Raw genomic sequence first — 10,429 nt, 5'->3', positions numbered from 1 at the left:
GCAATCCTCCCCCACTCCCAATTTATACCTCAGAACAATTTGAATATTTATTAGCAAACAGGTGTAGGTTAATCAGTGCAGTATCTGTGACAAAGCATTGAAGTTGTAAAGGACTAGTCTGTGCACAGAAGCCAGGAACTGAGGACAGTCAGGCAGGTTTTCTTCCTGCAGGGCAATGAAATTTTGCTGAATATTTACATGTCTAAGCTTTCATTCACATCTGCAGCTTCAGTCTCTCGAAAAAAGGGAAAAAGAAGGGACAAACATGGTTCACAAAGATCTTACCAGGAAGGCAGGAAGCAGAGGTTTTAAGATATCCCAATGTGATATTTTTCACTTCTAAAAATGTGGCAAAAAGGATCAGAATAGTGTTCTGGAAAGTAAAGTGATCTTTCAAAAAATAATAACACATCTGTAAATAGAAATCAAAGGTCCATGCCCTTCTAAGGGTTTCTGTTCCAAGTTCCTAGAGCTACTTTCTGTTTCTTTGGATGGCCCATTACTGCACTATCAGCTACTGGTTTTGAGTCTGTATCCAGAAAAACCAGTCAGGATCTTCAGTACAGCATCTGCTGCTGCACAGGGATGGTCAGGGGCTGTCCTTGTGCTCTGGCAGGGGAAGCTATCCAGCATGCAGCACCACAGATGGTTGCACTGACAGAACAAGAGGCTGGCACATGTCAGCACAGACACAGGAGCAAGAGATCAGTAGTCTCCTTAAATGAGAAACAGAAGATGCTTCAGGTAACTGCATCCTAAAACTTTCACATTTCTAGGAAAACAAATGAAAAGGGAAAAAAATACAAATATTTGTTTAGGTTCAAGGGGAAACTCTATACTCAGATATCTAGACTCTTTTCTCTAGATTTCCCCTTCCTTCATCTCTGTTCCTGTAAAGCCACTGGTGGTTGGGGTCCTCTCATATGCTGCTTAGCAGAAAAGTAGAAAAAATGTTTTAGAATTACTTCATTAACTGTTTTATTAACCAGCACTTCAGTTATGTTCTGTGATGTACCAGTGTAATTGCTGGGTGTTGAGGAGGTTATTGGGCATTCAGCTTGTTTCTTTTACACTGTCATTGTCATGGATCACCACACTCCTGGCAAACAATTATGAAATGCTGTTCATTGCTTCAATCCAGCTGAATTCAAAGAAGGTTGAAAGCGTGAAAAGGACTCCATTACATGCTCATGAGAAGAAGGCTCTCATAGTTTTTTGATTTCCTCGTATTCATCAGTGCTCCCCACTTTTGACTAAATCACTGTTAAAAAATGGTCAAGGTGCATGTTGACACATTTACAGTGGATACAGAAAGCCTTGCTTCTGTCTCATACGTGTTCGTTCCAAGCACTGCCATGCTGTGTGCCTGTGTGACTGGAGCTACTTTGGAAACAGGATTTAACCTGAGTGCAGCTCATGGTGTCTGGTCCAGAGGAGGAATCTAAGGAAGTACCTCTAAACTATCCACTCAGAAATAAGCTGTGTGGAGGAGGATAAAGCAAAAGAGCATGAAATGACTGGTTTTAGTTTTCCTAGTCCTTGCTTCTGATGGATAGCTGTAGTTTTCAACTATGTTTTAGGCTGATGCAAGAAGGAGCACAATTTGCTAGCCTAAAGAATAGCCAGAAGACATAAATCATATTTAAAGCTACATCACACTTCCTTAGTCTAGACCACCAACGCCTACCACTTTTTACATTAAAAGAGGCAAAAGAACCTAACTAAGCTGGCCATAAACCACGGGTGGAGGTGACAGGGAGGGACTGTTAAATGGAGGTGGGAGGAAGGTGGTGTTAAAGAGGCTTACAACTGTGATTTTCATCATGGACAGTGTCACTCAACACTTACACGGAAAAGAAACCAGGGATGGAACCAGGCCACCATGAAGTTTGAAGAACTCCAGAATGCAGCAGGCTGGCCAGGAAAAGTCTTCTCTGACCTTACTCTTACTCTTCCTTTCTTTCTTTTTCTTACTACTTTCTTTCTTACTGTTCTTATTGTTCTTACTATATCAAATTATAAATGTGCATTCACATAGAAGAGATTGGTGAGAGGTGAGGTTAAGAGACAACAATGCAAACAAATACAAATCACATGTGGTGATGAAGGTGCATATCACACATCTTCATCCCAAAAGAGGGAAAAATGAAGAGCCTAACCCTCCCCCAGGCAGTTATTTTCAGTGTCCTTTGCACTCACCAATGTTCTTAAAAATCCTGTGCAGGTTGCTTGGCTGGCAATTGCTAGCCTGGAAAAGCATTAGCTCCCACCTTTCTTATGGTAGCCTCAAGTCCTTTCTGCTGCCCTATCCTTAATAAAACACCAGGAGAATTAGAGTCATCGTTCTTAGCATCCCAAGACTGTTACTGATGTCTAGTGCCCCCTACTTCATGGTTATAATTTTGCTATTCTATTACCTTTTTTTTTTTTTTTTTTTTGCTAGTTCATTGTCTGGATTCTGCTGTGACATTGTGTTCTTTCAAATGAGCCCTGCTAGGAGGATTTTAATAATCAGAGAAGTAAGAATATTCTTCATGGTATTTCCAGACTGCCAAGAGTAAGTGAGAGGATTTTGCACGGCACAACTGACTGCTGTCGAAGGTTAAAGCAAGGTGCCAAATGAAGGCTACAGAGGAGTGAAAGACTTAGTTTTGGCTAACTCAACTCTATTTCCTGCCCCATGCTGCTGCAGTGTGTGTCATACTTGATTGTGGTCTATCCCTGCTCTTTCTACTGGCAGCTGATGCCTCTCACCAAGAAGTGATAAGGGAGATTATTTCTGGAAAATGTACTATTGCAAAGATTAATTAACTCTGATTTGCAGATGTCAGTGCATTACCTGAGATCTTCTCCTGCATTATTTAAGCAATAAGATGGGTGGCGGTTTATGCTGGCTTTGAGAAACTGGATTGTTTTGGTGTTTTTTTTTAAATTATCTGCTAATCATGAGAGGTTTCAGTCCAGCCAGAAGGCTTTGTTCAAACACTACCTGTTGCACGTGAGGCTGTGAATGTAGGTGTGACAGTTTGCACTGACAGAACCCAGCTCCACTAGGAGTGACTTCAGAAGATAACAGCTTTGAAGTGCAAAGCCTCAACCAAGGCCACTTCTGCAAATTCTGTAACCCTTGATTTCAGAACTGGCAGAAAATGTCCGTCCCCCTTCATAGGCAACGACTGTTATTGCACATTGTGGCATTTAACATCTTCAAAAAAAAACCTCAATCAAACTGTCTCGGGATTTTGTAACTCTACTGCCCTAGAATTACATAATGCATGCTGATACCAGGTAACACTGTCATCCAGCTCTCCCCATTTTTTTTAAGTAATCAGAAATATATAAGAAAGCTTATAAAACCTTTCAGATATATGCCAACAAAGAAATTATCTAACTTTCTAGGAAGTCTGCCTTGTATGGCAGTCTTTCAGATTCTTTTTGCCACTCTTGGTAACATACTCCTTTCCTAATACTTCTACTTTTCTGTTTGTTTCCTCCACCCCCAATTCCAGTTGCTGAAATCAAAAAAAATTAAGTCATAACCAGTTAAACCACTTAAAGTTAAGGCAACCCCCCTTTCTAACTCCCTTCAAAGCAGAATGTAAAGGCCTTGCACATCAAAATATGCTGGAAGCACTCAGATTTAACAGGTGAAACTTCTCCTAGAAGCACAACAATTTCATGATGAAGGGTCTCTGTTTTAACCTATTAGGACTGCTGCAACAAAACCTTTTATGACAGGATTTTCCTGGGGCTTCCTTTCCTCAAGGGAGGAAAGAGACAATTCAGTTAAAAAAAAAAAAATACAAAATCCAAATACTTTCCCAGAGCAACTCACCAAGCATGGATACCCAAAGCTCTGTTACTTCATTATTCTGGTTTATCTCACACTGGACCAGAGATGAAGTCTCCATGAAAGCCACAGGAATTTCTCCTGTAAGCTGAGGTGTCTTGTGCAGCATCAAATGTTGAATACACAGGAGCATTATCCCAAGAGCAACAATTAAGAAATCAGTGTCCTGGGAAACACAGTAACAAGAATAACTTCCCAGCTGACATTATTGAATGTGTACAATATAAGCATTCTCAAACCACTGGGAACCATCCAAAATTGCTTTGGCAAAATAAAGTTTCATCAACCCTTACATACTTTCCCCCAGCTGCAACATCCCCCATACTTAAAAAGGTTCTGTCTGTTGTAGTAGCTCATGAATTTTGTTGGCAATAAAGGCAAAGGCTTTCCCTTGTAAGGCACTTTACCTAAGGCAGGGTAGCCTTAGGGCATCATCAGACATACTATCTCCAGGAGGAAAGACTTCAGGGGTTGGGTAGCTCTAACCCAACACCAACAGCACACAAAGGGTCAAATCCCAGCATCACTGTTCCCTTTGGGAGAAAAGCACACAGCGTGGCCCTGTTCCCCAGTCAAAGCAATTGTTTGCCACCCTCAAGGGTGCTCCCTCAGTGCCTACAACGTGGCACAGTCTGGCAGGACAACACATGCCCCTCCTCAGAGAAGGCAGCACCACAGTGCAGGAATTGTAACCAGCTCCCATTGCAGAGCTGTCTTCTGCTCTGCTGAGGTGCCTCAGGTGAGCAATTTGACCTGGAAAGTGTCCTACTTACTTTGAAGTCAAGGGAGAGGATTTTTCTAAATCATGATGTTTTTCTTACTTCAGTCCAGTCTTGACTTATGAGTCATTAAAAATTACCTTGATTTGAAGCAGGAACTTTTCCAATGTCTTTGATTTCCTCCCTCAAAAGCCTGCTCTGTTCCTTCAGGCCTGCACATAGCCTCAGAGGGCCTTCTATTTCCAGTAGGGTTCACATTGACTGAGCACATGAAAAGCAGCCTTGATGGTGGGTGGCTTTCTGCTGTGAAGTGTGACACTGACCTCCACCTTCCCCCGGCACTCACACCTGCTCCGTGTAATTCACATCATACTCCTAAAAATGAGTTCAGAAAACCCTTTGATGTAAGTCCATCCAGGTCTTGCTCAGCCAGGGGAATACATGTAGTTTACTCACAAGAGGCCAGTGTGCTTAGCACAATGGGCTGCAGCTTTGCACCAGCGGGTTTCAGATGAGAAGGGAACAGGTGTAACAAACCGGGCACAATGTGCCCATCACATCAAACACAGACAGCTCCTGAATGATAAACAGGTCATGGGAACCTTATAAAGCTGTCTTTTTGTGCCTTACTGAATGCAAGAGACACATATTCAGAGCATGTTGGTGTGTTTTTGCCAAAAAGAAACACAAAATGAAATAAAATATCTAAAAACCAATACAAAACAAACCCAAAACACACACAAAAAAAAATCCCCAAAACAACAACAAACACAAAAAGAAGAGACAGGTTTTGGACTGATCCTTCCTCCAATAAAGTCAGTAGGAGTTTTGTTGTGTGTATCAAAGCTCCCACAGACAGGCTTCCTTCCCCCTGTATCTCTTGATCAAAATATTAAGAGAGACCAGGTTGGTTTGCATAGGAAGGTGAAAGAAGAAAGTTTCCCAGAAGTTGTTTCACCAGCCTAATATCAACTTTGAATGAATACTGAAGCAGGATGACAGGAGTCTGACCCCCTACGTTCTACAAACACAAAATAAGCCAATTATGTAGATATTTAAAGGCACCTGAAGTGTCAGCTGAAACTGATGCCAGGAGTAATCTGAAAAAGGATACAATTTTTTCAGAATCTGGTGAAAGACAGCAGATTTTTGTAGGTTTTCTCAGAGAAGATGATTCAATGCCCTGTGAACGATAAATTGGGAATCATAACCATGACTGACCTCTTAGATTTGCAATATAGTTTGCCTCTGGACTTGTAACTTGTTTCCCATTCTAAAATATTTTCTCCTTGTTCAATTAGCAGATGTTGGTCACTTCATGGTCACTTCATCTATTGTGCAATTAAGAATTATTTTTAACAGCTGATGTCTAAAAAGGCTCAAATTAAAACAAGCAAATTTTAACCTTGGAGTTCTTAGCTTTCAAGCTTCCACTGTTTCTTTAATAAGTTAACTGTGATTTCTTAGGAGCTGGGGAAAAGGGACTTTTACAAATGAGCAAAAAAAGCTTTTTTTTTTTTTCAGAGTTCATTTCTCTACCTCTGTCCACTGCTTTTGCTCACTTAATTTAAACACCTTTCCACCAATTCTGAGTCCCATTTCTCATCTTTCCCGGCATCTTCCAAATTCAGATTTCAAGGGGATCACAGAATTTTCTCCTCATACTCTCTTTTGACTCCTCTTTATCCCCTGTACTAGCAGTGCCTCAGCCCTTCAGTCTGGACTTTTTAAAATAAATGAACCTTTTTCTAAAACCAGCCCAAGGCATCTCCTCAGTAGGGAAATGTGGCCTCCCCTGCCACAGAGAACATTTGGCCAAAAAGCAGATCTGGTGAAATTCATCATTGTTTCTCAACTCAGCCAAAGACAGGATGCAGAATTTGGGGCAGCCTTTGCAGTAACTGGTGCCATTTACTAACCCTGCCTGTAATTACCCCAGTCAGTAAGGAATGAGTTGGTTGTACTCAGGCAGTTTTCCACTGACGTAAGGGAACACACACAGCTGGCTGAAAGGAGCCCGTTCTCTTTGATGGACACTCAGTAATGGATTTGCTGCACCTAAAGCAAAGTTTTATTTCAACACTTGTTTTCAAAAAGCAGCAACCAGTTGTCCACACCCCAGTGATCTGTGTAATTGAGTTCATGACATACTGCAATGTTTACTAAGAAAGTGGCAGATGGCAATTATTGGGGTTTTTTCTTTTTTTTTTTAATTTAAAGAAAAGGTACATATGTATATCATGATTATGCTCAGGGTATTCCTGTTGAAAACAACTTTTATTTAGTAAAGGATATTAAAGCTTGTTTAAAAAACATGTCATCCATGAGAAGAGTGACAAACAGACTTAACAAGCTTATGTGCTGTTTTACTTAAAAACACTGTGTAATAAGCAGTTGTGTGTTTTAAAAAATGCATTTTCAACGTAATTTGTAATCCTTTCCTGGGGAGAGGACATAAACACTCTGAGGAAGGTGGCATGGCTCTGAGGAGAGGGCATTTCTCCAAGGCAGAAGGGCTAGGCTTGGAAAAAGGAAAGGTTGGTGTTGGAGTCAGAGGCACAGAGAGTGTGCCCTTATCTCTGATACCTGGCTCTGACATCCAAGAAAGCACTGAATTTCATATAACACCCTGAAAACAACAGTTAAATTAAATAGAAAAGTTAATAGACTGTTAGTGTGTGTAAATTAGAAAGATTTCTTAAGTCACTGGGTGAAAATGTTAAAGTTTGGAGTTTAAACTAGTTTAGAGAACAGAAGACAAGATAGAGGATTTAGGACATTATCTCTCGTCCTTCTTTCTTTTTTATCTTCTTCTAGAAGTTTTTGGGTAGTAGTAGGTGATTGGATAGAAGATGCCGCAGTGCAGCACACAGGTGTTGGGTCATTGAGTCACTAAGAAAAATAATTTACTTGTCATCTGTTAATTGGGTAAATAGACATATAAAAGACCTTGAAGAAGATCTTTGTTACCCATTTTTGTGCCTTTCTATCTTAGTGCACATAGCTCCTTGTACCTTGTATACATGTAATGCAGATAAGAGAAGAATAAACAACCAAGTCCAAACAAGAGAAAAAACTGCCTCCCTCTCATCAGTCTCAGTCCAAGGGGAAAAATAACCCAACCACAAATAGCCTATAGAGACAGGTTGGTTCTTTATAAAAAACTGCTGTTGAATCTCAAAGGGAGAGAGAAATAAGGGCAGCCACACCGTGTGGGTGTATGCTCATTTCCATCAAACAAGCAGACACAGGGAAGGGCAGGTCACAGCTGCAAGTGCCCATGAAGGATGGAGATTCTGAGGCTGCACTTGAAAGGATGAACTCCCAAGAGGGAAGGAACTATCTTAGTTCCAGAGTGAACAGGGTGAAATTGCACAGTTTGCCTTATGTGTGCCCTGGCTCTGCAGGTTAGGTACAGTGCCCTGCTTGAGGGATTGTATTTTCTCAGCAGGTTGAACTAAAAATACTAAAGCCACCTTTCTAGCGGGCAAGATGTGGTCAAGATCTTCTAAACAGTGTTTTGCCAGGTACATGTGACAAACTGTGTAAATCATATGGACCTTGGGTCTGCAGACCCCTCTTGTTCCCTCATGATGCAGATGGGCCTGCTCTTTGCCAGTCACTGGTTCATCTCTTCCTTCAGCCTCACTGGACAGAAATGCTTAAACCTTTTCAGGTTGTTTCCACTTCTCCCAGACCAGATTCCCCTTCCCTGTTTCACAGCAGCTGGGGGATGTAGGCAGGCTCCCCAGTGATGTCTGAAGCAAGTACAGCACGCTCATCTCGGTGACCACCAAGGGTTTCAGCAGCTGTTGTCTGTGACTGCTTTTCCACAGACATGCACAAACAGTGCAGGTTTGAAGAAATTATTTGTACTGCAGAGGCAGATGGTTTAATAATAGTGGTCACAAAAACTTATATCAAAAAAACAGTGGAAAAGCATATATTAATTAATAACTATTTGAGGAAGACTTGAAGAAGAAACTGCTAGAAGCTGGTTAGAATGACCCTTCAGGTGGCAAGACATTAATGGCATTTTTTCTGCCTTGAGGAATCAAAATTAAATTACTATTCCAGCTTGGGCTACATCTTGCAACACAGGATCAGCATTTCCTGCCATGAAATCAGTGAAATTCAGGAAGCTGGATGCAGAGAAGATGGCAACGAGACGATTAGCCTTTTATTTTCCTTTAAATGACGCAGATGTAATGAAGCATGACACTGTGTTTATGAAAACACCCCAGTCTGACCCCACACCTGAGGACGGGCAGGCAACAAGGGCATTTCCTTTCTACCATGAGGCTGGTGCTTACTGCCAGTGCTGGTTTGCAGCAGAACACAGCTGTCTCAAAACTTATTGCTCAGCTAAATCTCAAGGACCTTGGCCTTTAGAGTCTGTGTGCTCTGTATGTAGAAAGGACCCAAACATTGCATCTGAATTAATACAAGCTTTTATGAAGATTCAGTAAGCTCTGTTCCTTTCGAAACAGAACGATTCACTGAATGCTAGAGTTAGATAAATAAACCTCACAATCCTTGGAGTAAGACCTGTGGCCTGCAGTGTTTAGCCACCACCCAGGCAGAGTCAGTCTTCCATGGCTGTCACTACCCCCATAATTACACGTGTAATCACTCTGAACCAGGAAGAGTTGTAACAAAGAGAGCACCACTCCAGGATATGCTCCAGTTAGCTGCTTAGGATGTTCTGCGGGGAAGTGAAACCCACAAATTCAAATGTCTTTGAGTGGTAAAAAAATACAAAATATTTTTATCTCCCCTTTTGGAAATGGGTGGCTAAAAAGCCGCCACCACCATTTCATGCAGCACCCACGCAGATCTCTGCAATAATTGCTAGAAGCATGGAGTTAGGTTTTCAGGTCCCCTAGGGCAGCATGGAGGGTTTGGGGATGTTTTTAGACAGAAGCATCTCAAAGTGACATTAGGCACCTGAATCCTTTTGGAGGAAAGCCTTTTTCCTACCACTTCAGTAGGGAAACTTACCTGTTTCCCCCAGGTAAGACAGATGCTGCTAAAGCATGGTCTGAATAAAACCCTAAACATTTTCATTTCCTTGATTTGACTTTTAGAAAACAGAAAATGGAGAGAACATGCACTGCTTTCATTTCTTTTTTGAAACAGCTTTGCATTCAGCAGCATTCTGTGCTCCATTTAGCAAAATTCTGTTTTCTAATTTTGCAGACTAGCAGTGGATTGAATTGCCAAAAAAAAACCTTTTTACTCCAATGGAGGACTCTGAGACAAAGGCTGTGCTGTGCCCACCTGGGTTGCTAGTGAGCAGTAAATGGGTGCCAAGTTCATGACAGAAACAGTGATTTGCTGGCAGAAGCATAAACACTGCAGAAGAGACTGGGATACTCTTGATATTAAAAAAAAAAGTACAAGCACTTTTGATATGACGCTTGAAGAAAAAAAGTGACAGTGGGAGTTGACAGGGAGCAGACTGTCTGCCCAAACACTTCAGCAGCATTGAAGGAGAAGAAAACCAGAAGCTGGAAAAGCACCCAGCCTGTATCTGACATGGCTAGTGACAACTGTTCATGGTGTTTCAGAGCTGGACATCTGGGTTCTTGCTCTCTGCCACCATCTCGGGAACTCTGTCTGTGAAGCTTTGGTGGCTTATCACAGCTGCCAGGACAGCATGAGGATGTGAGGCTGACAGGGCCACAGGATCTTTCTACAGGAACTGTGGCTGAAGGTGCCAGCTCTGCTGCAGCACTCCCTGCTCACACCTGGGGCAGTAAGCGTGCAGTTACTCACCTGCTCTTATTTGGAGACCAAAGGCCGCTGTCTTGACCCACCCCTGGCAGGTGTTACCTTGGTGTTTGCTGTTGGAGGACAC

General features: G+C 41.9%; 1 long non-coding RNA gene across 1 annotated transcript; it reads right to left on the bottom strand.

Moving 5' to 3' along the window:
• Window positions 1-3,835: 3,835 nt before the first annotated feature.
• LOC147655719 (uncharacterized) lies at window positions 3,836-5,600 on the bottom strand. Its single transcript, XR_015290440.1, has 3 exons — window positions 5,026-5,600; window positions 4,710-4,944; window positions 3,836-4,016 (listed from the first exon to the last, which is right to left on the bottom strand). It is a non-coding gene; the product is annotated as an uncharacterized LOC147655719 (long non-coding RNA).
• Between the last annotated feature and the right edge of the window lie 4,829 nt (window positions 5,601-10,429).

This window comes from Cyanistes caeruleus, chromosome 1 (assembly GCF_971803275.1).
Source record: "Cyanistes caeruleus chromosome 1, bCyaCae1.hap1.1, whole genome shotgun sequence".
Classification (NCBI taxonomy): domain Eukaryota; kingdom Metazoa; phylum Chordata; class Aves; order Passeriformes; family Paridae; genus Cyanistes; species Cyanistes caeruleus.
Note: the sequence above shows the minus strand (reverse complement) of the source record. Positions and strands in the feature narration are given on the sequence as shown.